This window comes from Capsicum annuum, chromosome 4, assembly GCF_002878395.1.
Source record: "Capsicum annuum cultivar UCD-10X-F1 chromosome 4, UCD10Xv1.1, whole genome shotgun sequence".
Taxonomy (NCBI): Eukaryota; Viridiplantae; Streptophyta; class Magnoliopsida; order Solanales; family Solanaceae; genus Capsicum; species Capsicum annuum.
In genome coordinates, this window is record NC_061114.1 from 217,016,720 (window position 1) to 217,033,191 (window position 16,472).

At 31.2% G+C, this 16,472-nt stretch overlaps 1 protein-coding gene across 30 annotated transcripts in view; it reads right to left on the reverse strand.

Annotated features, from left to right (window-relative positions):
- The window catches only part of LOC107853402, a 63,806-nt gene extending 51,606 nt beyond the window's left edge, over nt 1–12,200 (reverse strand). For 2 of the 30 annotated variants that reach the window (XR_007054660.1, XM_047411064.1), the window contains exons 1-5: nt 11,900–12,200; nt 11,462–11,538; nt 2,341–3,155; nt 2,070–2,179; nt 1,789–1,855 (exon numbers count right to left, since the gene is read on the reverse strand). The gene's annotated coding sequence lies outside the window, so the exon portion shown is untranslated. The remainder of the gene's footprint in view (nt 1–1,788; nt 1,856–2,069; nt 2,180–2,340; nt 3,156–11,461; nt 11,539–11,899) is intronic. The other 28 variants (XR_007054663.1, XM_047411062.1, XR_007054664.1 and 25 more) reach the window with 26 other exon arrangements.
- Nucleotides 12,201–16,472: the final 4,272 nt, after the last annotated feature.

Below are 16,472 nucleotides of genomic sequence, written 5' to 3' on the forward strand. Positions count from 1 at the left end.
AACAAAACTTTGAAGAGTTATCACATGTGTGTACTATGTCGTGAACATAGTCCATACACTAACAAAAGTATTTTTTGAAATTACAGGTAAACAACAGTTTGAACCTGTGCATGGTGGATCCCTGTCTTCATCCACTTGGCAACGTCCACGCCCTCACCTACTTACTTTCCACTTTTACATATTTACATTGGAAAGAAAAATTCAAGGCGAATATTTCCCATCTTTCTTATTTCAATGTTGTTCATATTGTTACTTAAAAGATTAAAATTTATAGTAAAAGATGACGTTTAATTATAACCAAAAAAGAAAATATAGTAGCATTAGCAATAACCAATTTACTAGCTAGAAGAGGTAAAAACAAAGGGCATTACTCAAAAGCTAATCTTTTCGGTCTTTCAGAAAACCAAATGTGTCCACTCAGGCTTTGAATCAATATCCTTATCAAGTAAATTAAGTGAGGTCACTAGCAATTCTGTCTAGAATACCTATCTATATCAACAACAACAACAACACACTCAATGATTTACTAGCCAAAAGAGGGAAAATCAAAGGGCAAACTCGAAAGCTAACTTTTCTTTTCTTTTTTCAGAAAACCAGATGCGTCCACTAATCAGTCTTCTTATCTAAGTAAATAAAGTGAGGTCACCAACAAGTTTGTCTAGAATACGTATCCATATCAACAAGAACAACATATCCAGTGAATCCCACAAGTGGGGTCTATGGAGGGTGGTAGTGGGTTCCTAATATGAATTCATCTTAAGTAATTCAATCTGTAATAAAAAAACCTATCCAAATCCTAATATGAATTCATCTATAAATCCTATCGCAACTCAACTTTATTTATATGACTTCTTAGATCTTTCTAATCAAAATTAAATCAAACAACCCACTAATCAGTTAAAGGAAATAGTGATATCAATAATTTTGTACGGAAACAAGTTCACATTGAGGAGTGGAAAATGACTTGCATGATTTACTAAATAATGGTCTAAAAAACCTTTCTTATTGTAAAGTACTGAAACGGAAGAGCATTGATAAAGTTGCAATGCTAGTTGGTCAGATATCTCCTAAGCAATATATAAGAAACAATACAGCATAAAACAATCATCCTTCAATCCTACAACTCTTTATTCTACCCTCAGTATGGACAAATCCCTCAACTTCAATCATAAGAGAATATGACTAAACTAAAGGAATCATTTATGCAAGATGAATTCTCAAGTCTCTAGAAAAAAATCCTCAATTTATGTGCAATGCTCAAATACAATAAAAAAAAAGGCGGTAAGCTAGCCAATCTATTTCATGCAGTAAGTTGCTTGGAATATGATCTAAACTATTTTAGAGGGACAAAGCTAGTTAACATTTAATAATACATTCATGAGTAACAGTTAACATGGTGTTACAAGATTTTAATTTGGTCGCCAAGTGATATTTCAGTGCAACTTCTACTGGAGGCGATTAATCTGGTGATGAAAAAAAAAAAATCTAGTTGATCATGTATTAGCTATCTGTATTTTACATGATGGTGTGTAGTTATACTGTAGATCGAAAACACAGAAATTAACGACAACATCAACAAGAGGAAATCCAGACCATGACACTTCCCCAAGAGAAGCCATAAGACAGCACCACTAAGATTTATACCATACAAGTAGGAAGCAATATTAAACCTCTAATATTACACAATAACATAAAGTAAATGTTATATATGTGTATTTCGTCATGCTATTATTTGAACTACTATGATGAATTAGTGCCGAAAAAGAAACAAACAGAAGAAAAGCGTACATGCAATAACAAATATGGAGCCAGCACAGATTTCACGAGCAACGTTAAAGTTCTGGTTTTTTGCTATCTGAAATACAGATGTGAAATTAATTTGCAACAGTACTTCAAAGTGTAACATCAAAAGTAAGACAATATGCTACCAGATCTCGTTAACAAACGAAACTCCAATAGCTCGCAAACAAGCTTTGCGAACCAGAAAAAATTGCAAAATAAATAAATAAATTCGAAACTAATCCAAAACATATGTTTAATTAGAGTATGAGAGAAACATCATTATGCACCTGAAAAACGAAGCAACTGCATTTCCGCAATGCAGCTTGATGTTCCCATAGATTGCACACCACATGTTTCAAGAGCTTAAAAAGGGCAGACCGGTGCACTAAAGTTATCGCTATGTGTGGTGTCCGGAAAGAGCCCACCACAAAGTTCCGCAAAGGAAATTGAAAAGGGAAAACGAAAAACGATTCCAATCAGCAAGTTGCGATAAATTATATGACGAAAATGGAAACAGTCAGACTTTAAAAGCAAAGGTGAAAATTTCATTTAGCTTACGATATTGAATTAAGCAACGAAGACGCGTATATGATATTAAAAATACTTGTTTTTCTTTCAGGAACCAAACCGAAAAATGGTGAATTTAACCACCACCGTGCCATCGACGGAAAAAACAAGGAATGCGATTTCATCATGCAGTGATCGAACACTTAAATCGGAGAATCCGAGGAGAAGATGAAGGAGGATGCAGTAAGAAATGAAAGGAAAGTATTCAATTTGGCGTTAGCAGCAGAAAGAGAAACCGACAAAAAATCAGTATCTTAAGAGTAGGTTACGTGGAGACGAGAGAGTTTGGAAGAGGGGCAAATGACTGGAGAAGGGAATAACAACAATAACAAAAAAAGGGGAAAATTGGGATGGCCCCCACGAGATATATTTTAAGCCGCCATCAGGTGCAAGTCTGTTGAAGCGTTTTCTATCCGCAATCAGATTTTAGAATATCTATATATACTAAAGGTGCAAAGCCCCTTTTAGCACGATCTAACAATGGAACATACAATAATAATAAATTCAATATATTTTCATACTGGGGTCTGAAAAAAAATAAAGTATATATAGTTCATATCACTATCTCTAAAACTATTTTTGATAGACCTCCGACTCAAGATAAAAGGAAGTATACAAAAATATCAAAAGCATATAATATGATAAAACATCATAAATACAACATCCACAAAAAAATACATTGTCAAACAAAGAACATCACAATTTCCCTACTTACTGATTACAACTCAACCACACCCTTAGCCCTCTATCCTAATGTTTTTCTTACATATCTTTGTATCCAGAGTAATGTCCTCAGTCAGCTATAACTGCTCCAACAGTAGAACACGTGAATTGCAATTTTTAAGTTTTAAGATTTATCTTGAAGTAAAAAGTTTGAGCAGTAGAATATTTTCATTAGTATGATTGAGCTGAGGACATCACAATTGAAACCTTTTTTTAACCTTCTTGTTGAATTTTGCAATCAAAAATATAAAAAAGAAGAGGCGTAAATCTGATGAAATAGCTTAAATCAAATATCCAACAGTTTATTGATTTTCAATATCATAAAGATTAAGAATCATGTAAACTTATCCGATAAAGAGAATACACACCTTAAATTCGCTATTATTTTATTTAATTATTATTTTTAACACAGGAAAAGAGTGTTTTTTTAATAGAGAAGCAAATGTTGAGATTTTCTTTTCTTTATTTTATTTTTAAAACAGAAAAATATTAATTAATATTGAGGAACTGTAAAAAGTTGAGAAAGATGGCTACACATATTTGATAGAAAATTTGTTAATGTTAAGAAAGGCCGAAGTGTTTGGTAGCAAATTTGTGAAGATACACATTTTTTGTACCTAAATTTACTTTACTTATATTTAAATTAGTTTGTAAAAATCTTTTGCAAATAATCTTTATACTTCTTTTCTTTAATTTCTTTATAATATAGTAATAAAATTTACTTATGCTTTATTCTTCTCACATTTTACTACGTACATTTTATCTTCTTTAAATATCATTATGTCATTTTATCCTCTTTAAACATCACTGTGCATTAAAATCACGATTGAAGCAACTGAAGCAAAAATCAGTCAATTTTTCAAAAAAATTTGTTAATTATTGTTATTTACAGTACTTTTTATTTCATTTTTAAATAATATATGTTGTTTTATATCTTCTTATGTTTCGTCCCAATTTATGTGGCACTAATATAATTTTGATAATCAATCAAATATTTTATGTTGACATATCATTTTGTTATTCTTCGTTTTCTAATACATAAATAACTTATAATAAGGAGTGGTATAGTAAAATCATCGTTTGAAAGATTAAAATTTAATTTAAAACATTAAGAGTTAATTTTTTATTTTATGTCTATTTTATTTTTCATTAAATATTATTTATTTTCTCAATACCTAGATGACTCATAATAATTAATTAAGAGCGACTGATTATGTTATTACTACAAAAATTAATATAATTTTATTATATCCAATAATAATCATCGATAATTCACCGAAATAGTAAATTAATTAAATACGGGATGCTATATTTCCATATGTAAAATATGATATTATATTTATCTTTCACAATAATAAAATTTTACTATATATTTTTCTTTATGTCTTTTTAACTTGATACATATTGACCCAACACAAATTCTAAGAAAATATTCATTAGAAATTTATTTTATTAAATTAAATTTATTAATTTTGTAATTTAAAAATTTTAAGTTAAGTTTAAATATTAGTATTTCTATATAAGAAAAAAAATAATTTTAAAATTTAAATTTACTAAAATAAATAAATAATTAAAAAAATTAATTTTTTATATAAAAGTCAATTAAAATAATAAAATTGATTTACTTTAAATATTTAGTTGCAATTAATTAAGATAATTTTTTATTGTCATGATTTATGCTGCACCAATAAAATTTTGAAAGTTGAATAGAACTTTTATCTATTTTTAAAAAAGTATTTTAACTTGTTAATTATTGTTATTTATAATAATTTTTACGTAATTATCATTTAATATATTTACTCCCTATGTCTCAATTAATGTGGCTCCGATACAATTTTGAGAGTCAATTAAAATTTTTATATATCTTTAAAATATTTTAAGTTGTTAATTATTATGATTTGTAGTATTTTTTCTTTTATCTCAATTTATGTGGCATTGCTAAAATAATGAGTCAATAAAATTTCTATATATCTTTTAAATATTTTAAATTATTAATTATTGTGATTTGTGGTAACAAATTAGTTTTGAACATGATAGCCAATTAAATAAATAAAAAAATTTTACTTCCAATATGTAGTTATAGTTAATTACTATAAATTAATAGAATATATTAAATATTTAAATCATTATAATAAAATAATGAAATTATTATATATTGGGATATGATATGTAATTAAGTCAGAATAGAAAGGTTTTATGGTAATTACATAAGAGATGGTCGAAACCACCTCTTCTATATAGTAGAAATATATATATATAAAGGATTAGAGGTATGCAGGTGTGTCATGTCTTTAAAACTAGGATTGTGATTTATTTATTTTTCTATTTTTTTAAGTTTTTTTCTCATTTTAATTTCTTTCTTATAATTGTCTTAATAAATTTATTAATTGTATTTACTGTTATATAAATCCATTAATTATGTTTATTATTACCAACCACACAATATCATTTAACATAAAAAAAAATGCGATCTTCCTTTTCTCCCTCACAAACTACATTAGGGATTTTGATGGAGGTTATTACCAAAAAGGATGTAGTTTCTACCTTAAAGAAATTATTGATAGGGATTTTAGTTTATGAACCTCTCATTAATTCTGTTTTCTTCTTTTTCAATGCAGGATTACAAGGTACGATTTAACTCTTTTCTATTTCGTTTGGTTTCTACTTAATCGGTTAATCCTTTATGAAAACAGAATGGTTCAACTGCTGCTCAATTATGTTAATTTTCTTGATCAGTATATGGATCATCTTCATCTAATGAAGGTCTGCGTTAAACTATTGCAGAAAGACTCCTTTTGTTGCATCCAGATCAGCATTTATTTCTCACACAACTCATAAGATCAGTAATATGAGTCATGAGGAGAGCTTTGTCTCAGGGCAAGTGATAACAACCTCTTCTTAAGTGTCTAATAGATGTTGGTTAAGAATGAGAATATATCTACATGTACACCCATATATACATCATTTCTGGTGCAAAATTAATTATTGTTTCGTTTAGCCACCCAAACCTCTATATTGCTTATGAATTTTTCTGTATGTATTTCTTGAGGGGAAGTTCAAGGTTGTATCTACTTGTGAAAGAATTAGAAGTTATATGGTCAAATTTGTCTCTCTAATATGTTGTATCTTGGGTCTAAGTTTCTTATTTATTTATTTCAAAATTTCAAGATTCTCGGAGCAAATCCTTGCCAACTCTTTCGGAGGTTTAGTACTGTAATGGTAAGGTTTCCACTTAATAGAACAATGAACTTAAGGGTGCTTTCAGGAATGGTGGACATTAGTTACTTTAAGTTACACAAAGCGGTTTCTCAAAAATAAGGGCACAAATAATTTTTCCTTTATCAGTATCCAAATTTCGATTCCATATCACCCAATTTATTAATATCAACCTTGGTACTTACACTATATGTATTTGACCAAGCTAATTTACTTATCTGGAAATATCTAATAGTAGAAATGTCCCATGAACATATGTCTAACACATTTAGTCTAGAAATTTATGCATTGATAGTGTAGGTATGTAACATGTAAGAATTGTTCTAAGTGGTTGACTAGATAACAGAAAACAACATGATCCATACGCAGTTTATACTTGTAACTTGTAAGGACTAAAGAGCCTCAGAAAACTACGAAAAACTGAAACAATACAATAGAAATGTCATTGAGGTGAATAAGATAATTCATTATGTAAAGTAGTTTTCAAGTAAAATGAGTCGATTCTCATAACAAAGTGAATGTATCCAAGTCTTTTGGTAAGTCAGGATCAACAGTAGATATAATATGTTAGACTTATTATCAGCGCACAACCTCGGTTGGGTTAGTATCACTTTTCCAGTTTGTTTTTATCGCCACTATTAGTAAGATTGAAACGATAAGTCCAAGGAGATCAAAATGGCTAGGTGATCTCCAGCCTGCCCCTCAACCTGTTGGCCAAGAGGAAAACTTGGTCTTGCCTACTCAGAACAGAACTACTAGAAGAAGAAGTGGTGAAGGAAGAGGAAAGGGTAATGCAACAGCGGTAGGAAAGGGGCCTTCAGGGACAACACGTGAAAGACCGAGTGGTACTGGTATAGGTAGGGGATTAGGTTGATAGATTTGGACCCAGAGCCGCCTTGTGATGTTCTTCTTCAAGCTGCTCCTGTTGGTGTTGCCGAGGCAGCTTTTAACAGAATTGACGGCGCTGCAGATAAAAAGATTGCTATGGATGGTGGTGGAAGTGCAGACAAATTAATGGGAGTTGAAGAAGAAGCAGGCACTACTCCTGTACCTGATAAGGTATCTTCCCATTTGCTCTTATGTCTCTTTCCATTTGGGTTCTTGACTGTCTTAATGAAGTTACGGATGACGTGAACTGACAAATAGCATAAAGTAACTCTTGCCTTGAAAATTCCAACAACTGCTTAGGAAATACGTTAACATTATTAACGATAACCTGTAGGTTAAATTTTTGAAACATCATATGTCCACTCTTATTACAAATAGAGGTGGAGTTCGATGATTCTGTTGTATAAGAATAAGGGTGACACTCAGGAACAATAATAGGGGTATCAAGTCATTGAGTCACACTATGAAGCTTGGGAGAGGGTGGTAGAGTTGAAGTTGCAGAGGATTGTGTCTATTTTTAAAAATCAGTTTAGATTTATGTCAGGACGCTCGACTACTGAAGTCATTCATCTCGTTAGGATATTGGTGGAGCAGTATAGGGAAAGGAAGAAGGATTTGCACAAGGCATTTATCAACTTAGATAGAGTTTCCAGAGAGGTTCTTTCGAGGTGTTTGGAGGCTAGAAGTGTACCTATGGTGTATGTTAACGCGATTAAAGATATGTACGATGGAGCCAAGACTCGGGTTAGGACCCAGGGAGGGGACTCAGAGCACTTTCTCGTCTCGATAGGCTTACACCAAAGATCGACACTTAGTCTGTTTCTTTTTGCCTTAGCAATAGATGTTTTCATGCGACAAATTCAAGATGAGGTGCCTTATTGTTTGCTTTTTGCCTACGATGTGGTCTTGATTGATGAGACACTTAGTGGAGTTAATGCTAATTGGAGGTTTAGAGACGAACCTTTGAGTCTAAAGGGTTTAAGTTGAGTAGGTCCAAGACAGAATATGTGGAGTGTAAGTTCAACGAGGTGTCTCATGAGCCCGATGTGGTTGTTAAGCTTAATACTCATTTTATCAATAAGAAAGAGATAGTTTCAAGTATCTATGTTCTATGATTCAGGAGAATTGAGGGATCGACGAAGATGTCACTCATCAGATTGGGGTGGGGTGGATAAAATGAATGCTCGCCTTCGAGATCTTGTGTGACAAAATCGTACCTCTTAAACTTAAAGACAAGTTCTACAGAGTGGTGGTTAGATCGACTTTGCTGTATCGGGTGGAGTGTTGGCCTGTTAAGAAGGCCCATATCCAGAAGATGAAGATAAAGTTGGCAGAGATGAGAATGATTCGATGGATATGTGGGTGTACTAGGAAAGATAGAATTAGAAATGAGGTTATTCGAGATAAGGTGGGAGTGACTTCGGTAGAAGCCAAGATTAGAGAAGCAAGGGTGAAATGGTTCGGTCATATGATAAGAAGAGGCACGGATGCCCCAGTGCGGAGGTGTGAGAGGTTGGCTAGGGATGATTTCAAATGAGGTAGACGTACACAGAAGAAATATTGGAGGGAGGTGATTAGACATAACATGGAGCAGCTCCATCTTACCGAGGACATGACCCTAGATAAAAAGTTGTGGAGGAGACGGATTAGGGTAGAAGATTAGTATGAGTTTAGGATGTGGTATCTTTTATGATATTACTTGGTGTATCTTGTATATGGTATTATTGGATATGTTGATTTCTATTGTATCTTGTCCTTTTATTATTTCTAGTCTGGATTATTTTCTTTTGAGTCAAAGGTTTATCGAAAACAGTCTCTTGATCTCATACTTGAGGTAGTGGTATGGACTACGTACACTTACCCTCTCAGACCCCACTTGGTGGGAATATACTGGGTATGTTGTTGTTGTTGTTGTATTTTTATTGTGAAAAAAATGAATAGAAGCCAGAGGCCTATGGGAGGACACTTAACAGTATTGATTGACTAATTTTGTAGTCCAAACACTGAAATATCATCAAATTGAAACCTCAAACTCTACAATTGTATTTCAATTTAGGCATGTTTTGATTTGATTATGGCATCCATAGCAGTTGCTGAAGAAGCAATAAGTTACTTGTAACACCTCAGATCTTTAGCCCTGGATTTCAACACTTAGCTCAAAAAACTAGATGAAAACTTCATGCTCCAGTGCCCCACGAGTCATACCACGACTCATGGAGTCAAGTCACAAGTCATGGATTGACTCGAAAAGTTAGTCCCCAAAGTAGTGTAACTCTAAGGTACTACAACTCAATGTACAACGCAAAAAGTTGATAATTTTCTATCAAATCCACGAGCCATAGCATGAACCGTGAAATGAGCTAATAACTCATACCGAGACTAGTGGAAATAAGTCCAGAAAAGTACCAAAAATGGTCCTAGAGACCACGAGTTATTAAATCTTAATCATTAAGAGGTATTCTTGTGTTGGAAATATATTCACCACCACTCTATTCATAATCATCAGTCACCACCACTAACCACCTCTGTCACCGCTACCATTATCAACCTCCCCCCTGCCACCAACCACCACCACCACCAACCTAAGTTGCTCGGACTCTTAAAAAATATCTACGGGTGTATGTCGGATCCTTCAAAAATAATGTATTTTTTAAGGATCCGATACGGGTGCGGCAACATTTTTTGAGAGTTCGAGCAACTTAGCCACCAACCACCTCCACCATCATAACCACCATTAACAATTATAAGTGCTACTTAACCACTATTTCCAGCTGCTACCATATCTACCACCTCCATTATTTTAATTATATCCGCCACTATCACCACTGTCAATGCCAACAGCACCAGCACTACCACCATCATCAATCACTATCGGCCAATCCCAACTACTAACCGACTCATCTATTACAACTAGCATCACCGCTAACTACCCCTAACATATCATCAGCATCCACACATTTTTTGGCCACCACCACCACTATCACCGGTATTGCCACCTCTACCACCAGTTTAACCACCATCATCACTACAGTATATCTCTACTAATAATCATCTCCACCATCACAACTAACAATATCTCCAACTACCACCAACACATCGTCAACCATCATGCATTCATTTTTAAGTTGTCACAATCAACACATCCAACTACTAACATCAACCAACTTCACATCACTACCACTACTATTATCAATCGTCACCATCATAACAGTCACTACAATACCAAACATCTCTACCATTACAACTATCACCACCAACATTACTAATTACTAGCATCAATCATCACCACCACCACTACCATTACAAATCATCTCCAATATCACTAATAACAAATATTTTTTTTCAATCAAATAATAATTTTATTGTATTAAATCAAATATTTTTCTAATATATAATTATTTTTATATGAATTGTATTTTTTATTATATATGCAAACAAATAAATTTTGCATATTTAGATATTGAAAAACAAATAGTCGTTAACCATTCAAATTTCAGATTTGAAAACAACATCTTAATCATTCAAATATGCATTCAGATTCAGACGTCTTAATCTTAATAAAACCAAATGCAACCTTAATACCCCTGTCTAGTAGTGTTTTTAACGTATGTTTAGAGACAACATTGCCCTTGTATACACCAAAATCAAACAGTGAATAAAAAACAATTTCACTATAACCAATTTCATCATTACTAATACTCCCTCCATTTAAAAAAGAATAAAATAGTTTGACTTGACACGGAGTTTAAGAAAATAAAGAAGATTTTTGAATCTTGTGATGTTAAATTAAAGATATGTCAAATATATCAAAATGTCCTTCAATCTTGTAGTCTTAAACATGTCATATGAAAAGTTAAAATTCAAATGTTGCTAAAGAGGGAAAGAAGTCATTCATTTTTAAACGGACTAAAAAGGAAAGTAGGTCGAGGGAGTACTATATATGCTATATTCACTACTATTATTGTACATACTACCAAACGACAACTAAAATTAAACCATACAGGCACCCAAAGCTTGTTTTTATCGTACTTAACTAATGAACTCATGCCATAAAATACTAGGGTCATTTGGTTGGAAGGATTAGGAAAAAAAATCCAAGCATAAAATCTTGCTTTATGTATTGTTAGAGCCTAGATCGTATTAACAAAACTAATCACTACATAACTTGTGCATTATTTGGTTGGTGCAATATTAAAGATTCCAGTAAGCAAAAATAACTTACAAATTAATCGTTACTTTAAAAGTTTAATATAAGATGCTTCTAGTCTTCATCAGTATAGCGCACCTGAGATAATAAGCCACGGCTTTTCCACAATGCTGGGTCGCAGTTATTACATGCCATGTCTTCCAAACACTTATCGTCTGAAAATTCGAGGAGAAAAGAAAAAACATAGCAATTTAAATCTGATTACGATAAACAAGTTGTACAAAAACAATGTGACGCAAAAGTATTGAAAAGCAAAATCCGTACGGAAGAAAGAGTGAATGGTTTTGGCTTTCGAAAAAGACATTAAGAAAACTGAGAATAATTAAGCTAAAACGGAAAAGCGTATGACACAAACAGGAAAACCAGGTGTATGAATCAACACCATGAAAAACGCGAGAACAAGTAGTAGCTGAGATTTCAAAGCATCATAAAGAATTAATCGGATGATTCGATCTGATTATCGTGGCATTTGATGCACAAAGGGCAGATGAGAGAATTGAAATGTACAATACGTACCTGTAACACAAGTTGCATTGTAGAGAGAGAGAGAAAGAGGGGAATAGAGTAGAGAGAGAAGGCATGTAAAAATATCTGTGTGGTGTATGGAGGACCTTATATAGTCGGGGTTGTGAAATTGAGGAAGCGGGGTGAGGGGTGCGTGGGTACCCTCTCCCAACAAGATTGGGACATAGTATATGGGTTGACGGGTTATGTGATTCTCTTGGGCCTGCTGCTGTTTCAATGAGGCCACCTCGTCATTATTTTATGTGAATGAAATCCTACTCGTCGAACTCCTTTTCTGTCTCCCCCTGGCCGAAAAGAGTTAGAACTATTTTGAGTTAACATCGAATTTAAGAAAATATATATATATATATATATATATATATATTATGATTTTAAATTAGAATTATATCAAATATATTAAAATAATTTGTGATCTTAATATGTCACATAAAAAATTAAAATTAAATATTATAAAAAAAGGCAATGTCATTCTTTTTTAAACAAACTAAAAAAGAAAGTAGGTCACTTTTCTTCAAATGAAAGAGTATTTACTTCTTTATATTTTATCTATCTTATTTTTAAAGAAATCATACGACTCTGTTTGATAGCTGGTTTAAAGGTTGGTTATATAGATAGCTAGATATTAATTTTATATAAAAATTAATATAGTGTTTAATTTATAATTTAAAAATCTACATTACTAATACATATATAAGTTATTTCAAAATTTATATAATATTTTATATTGAAGATAGAATAATTAATAAATATGTTCTCTCGTAACTAATATATATATATATATATATATATATTTAGGTAATTCTAATCAGCTACCAAACCAAACAAACACGTCATGTTCATATAACTTTGAACTTCTTACTACTTTATCCTGGAGATCTAGACTCGCAGAGACGTGTAGAGGCAACTTACAAGTTCCAAAAACGAATTTGTATATATATTACTCTATCCATCTTATAAATATGTGACATTTTTTGTGAGATTCAAATATATTTATTTTCTTAGATTCAAATTATATAAAATTTAATTAATATTTTAGAATATATTTTGTATACATCAATTTATATATACGACAGTAAAAATATTGACAGATGTTGCATATTGAGTGTGTGTAAATTCAACTCGGTATTGCTAATGGATCATGATAATATTTCACTGTATTAAATTTGAAACCATCTTTATCTGTATAGTATTACATGACTCAACGTATACCTAACATAATAATGATCCAAAATTTTTGTAAACTCTGTAACCTTTTCATGTATGCAAAGGGAGGGGTGATTAAACTAATTAATTCGTGCAGGATTTTTTGGTTATCGAACAAGAAGAAAAATAAGCTTTTAATCTGAATTCTAAACCTAAAAATACCACACTCCAGTCTCCACCACCCCTCCACTAGTGATTGTTTCGTTGCCTGCAACCGAGCAGCAACAGACACCTCTTTTTGTGCTCACAACCCGAAATAAGCGAAGATGAATCAAGAATTTAAATTTTATAAATTTACTATTAAATATGTGTGATGAACTTGATTAGTCAAAAGACTAAGTGAAGGGCGTATTTGGTATATTGGAAAATTTTGTGTGGGAACTGGGGCAAGCGAGAGCGCCAAGATATTTGGTGATGCACCAACAAATTATCTTGAAACTTTGACTAAATCTATTATCGTTTTATCTCTCTTCTATATTCTTATTTTGGTGCTTTGACCTACTATTAAATTTATTATATTTAAAAAGAATGAATTTGTAACTGTAATACTCTCTCCGTTTTGAAATGAGTGAATTGTTGAGTATTTATTGATGTTTCAAAATAAGTGAATCATTGAAATTTTTTTTAAATTTACCCTTATGATTTGACAATCAATTAACTTTTGAAAAGATATTACAAGATCAACTTTTTTATGGGAGTAAAAAATGAAAAATTATGTTAAATTTATGTCTTTAATATTTTTTTCTTAATCTGTGTGTCAAAATTCAACAATTCATTTATTATAATAAAACGGAGGGAGTATTAATAAACTTGTATACGTACATTTGCACCATGATATACAAAAGCGCGTGGGAAAACAAGCCAAGTCGTTTAACCGAGTCGTACCTTACTTCGGAAATTTTATTTGCTTAATTGGATATTATGTTTTTTATTCATAAGAAATTCTTAGTTTGTTAGTAAGGGTCTAATTCCTCATTTTATAATTCTCTTTCACATTTTTGTTAAATTATTCAAGGAATTTATTCGAATCTTTTTTGATAAAAATTATACATGATTAAAATTATTTTATATATATATATATATATATATATATATATGTTAAACTTTTTTAATTAATTTATATATTTAATTTTGATCTTTATTTATGAAAATTCTTACTCCGTGATATCATACCCAAACTTTTGAAGGAACGAAAAAGAGCTGCCCCACCTGATCCGTCATACAATCTATTCTTCGAGAAGCCAAATTTTTACGTAATTAAGAACTCCACGTGTAAATATGAGAAAGAACCACGCAGTTCCCCTCTACATTGTACACCCAACTAGTAGAAGTTTAGGTCTCTAACCATGAGGGCTCCAACAAGTCACAATTGTCAATATTATTCTCCAAACATTGCATTTGAAACAAAAACACAAAAGCTTAACAGGAGTAATATAATATTATATGGAAAAGTAGATGTTCCTTGACTACCTGTCATATGCGACGTGTCGAGTTGTTGGCCTTCCAACTCAATTAAAAAATGTAAAAAGTAAGAAGATATTTTTTTCTCTTTCATGTCGATCGAGCGACAACAGAAAGTGAAAGTTTAATCCCATTTGGTATAAAGATTTGTTTATTGGTGTGAGGAAAATTAGAATCTGTACGATTTGTACATAATTAATTTCTTGGAGGCCGTATTAGAGCCAAAATATTTATCAAGGAGGTTCGAAAATGCACATATAAACTAGTTGAAGGGGATTAAACATATATTATATATACAAAAAATAATTCTAACTTTGTTCGCCACTGTTGGAGAGTTGTTCAATAATTACTTTGGAGTATATAACTATTAGTAATATTGAAATTAGTTATGAGAAAATTTATGTATATGTACTAATAAGTTAATTTGAGTTTAATTATTCATATGTTAGTTGCTACTATTTTATTTTTATTCTACCTAAAATAATATATAAATTTATTTATAACTTATATTCGTTTGTATTAGTTATATGAATTTTTACAATTACAAATAAAACATTGTATAGGCATATTAAATTTTTATACATAGCAAAAGAATGGTACATAACGTGATTACTTATACAAAATTCAATACTCTCTCCATTTCAAAAAGAATGACCTACTTTAACTTGACACAAAATTTAAGAAAATAAAGAAGATTTTTTAATTTTGTGGCCTTAAATTAAAATAGTATCAAATATACCAAAATATCTTTTAATTTTGTGATCATAAATATGTCACGTGAAAAGTTAAAATTAAAATATTATCAAAAAAAAAGAAAATTTTTTTAAACGGACTAAAAAAAAAAAAGTAAATCGGGAGTATGTAAATAACTTACTTTCTCACCGGTTACCATATGACCCCTTGTGGCATAAGATCTTTGGTTACTTTATTTTGTAGGAGACCAACAATAAAAAGTAAAGTTGTGGGATGGTGGGGGGAAATGTCTAGGTTACTAGAACAAACAAAATTTAAATAAATAGGTGAAACCTACGAAGTCACCAACTCTACCTATTAGACTAGAATTAAGCAGGTGAAAAAAGTAAAAACCAACAAGAAAAGAGTCACATGGGATATATATACACATATATTTTGACTGATGAAGAATTTAATATTGACTAGTACAGTAACAAGTACGTACATAATTATTATAGAAATGGAGTCGTGGAGATTAATCCGAAATCGAGGCCAAAAGTGTGGGGAATTGGTAAGTTATTGCCAATGGATAGTTGAAACGTGTTAGTTTTAAAGGAGGATTAATTGATTACGCTACGTGTTAAGGTAATAGGTCATGTTAATTAAAGTGGATATGGAAACATTACGTGTTGGGGAAAGATAAGATACATTTGCATGGGAATGAAATCATGAATAGAGTATGGTTGTGTGGGAGGGGCGGAACTGCTGTAAATTCAATATTTCTGCTTAAAATTTATAGATATTTTAAGATATATAAATTTTATTATTATTATTATTATTATTACATTGGCTTAAGATCATTATAAAAATTCTCAATTTTTTTGAATCTGCCTTTAATGTGTGGGTATGTGTTAAATAAAGAAAAGTATTTTTCAAAAAATATTATTAAATATATTTGATTTGTCAAAATGTTTCTTGGAAAATAAGAAAAAGAACCCAAAAAAAAGTGAAGAGTAAATTATATCTAGGAGGATAGGATATATGTAAATTTTATCTCTATCTTAAGAAAATAGAAAAATTATTTTTGATGACCCTCATTTCAAAATGAGAAAAAAAGAACTTTTCTAATGGAGCTAAAAAAAAAAAATATATATATATATATATATAGCATTCATTAGTAACATTTTAAAATTGTTATCTACTTCCCACTAAACCAAAGGCCCCCATT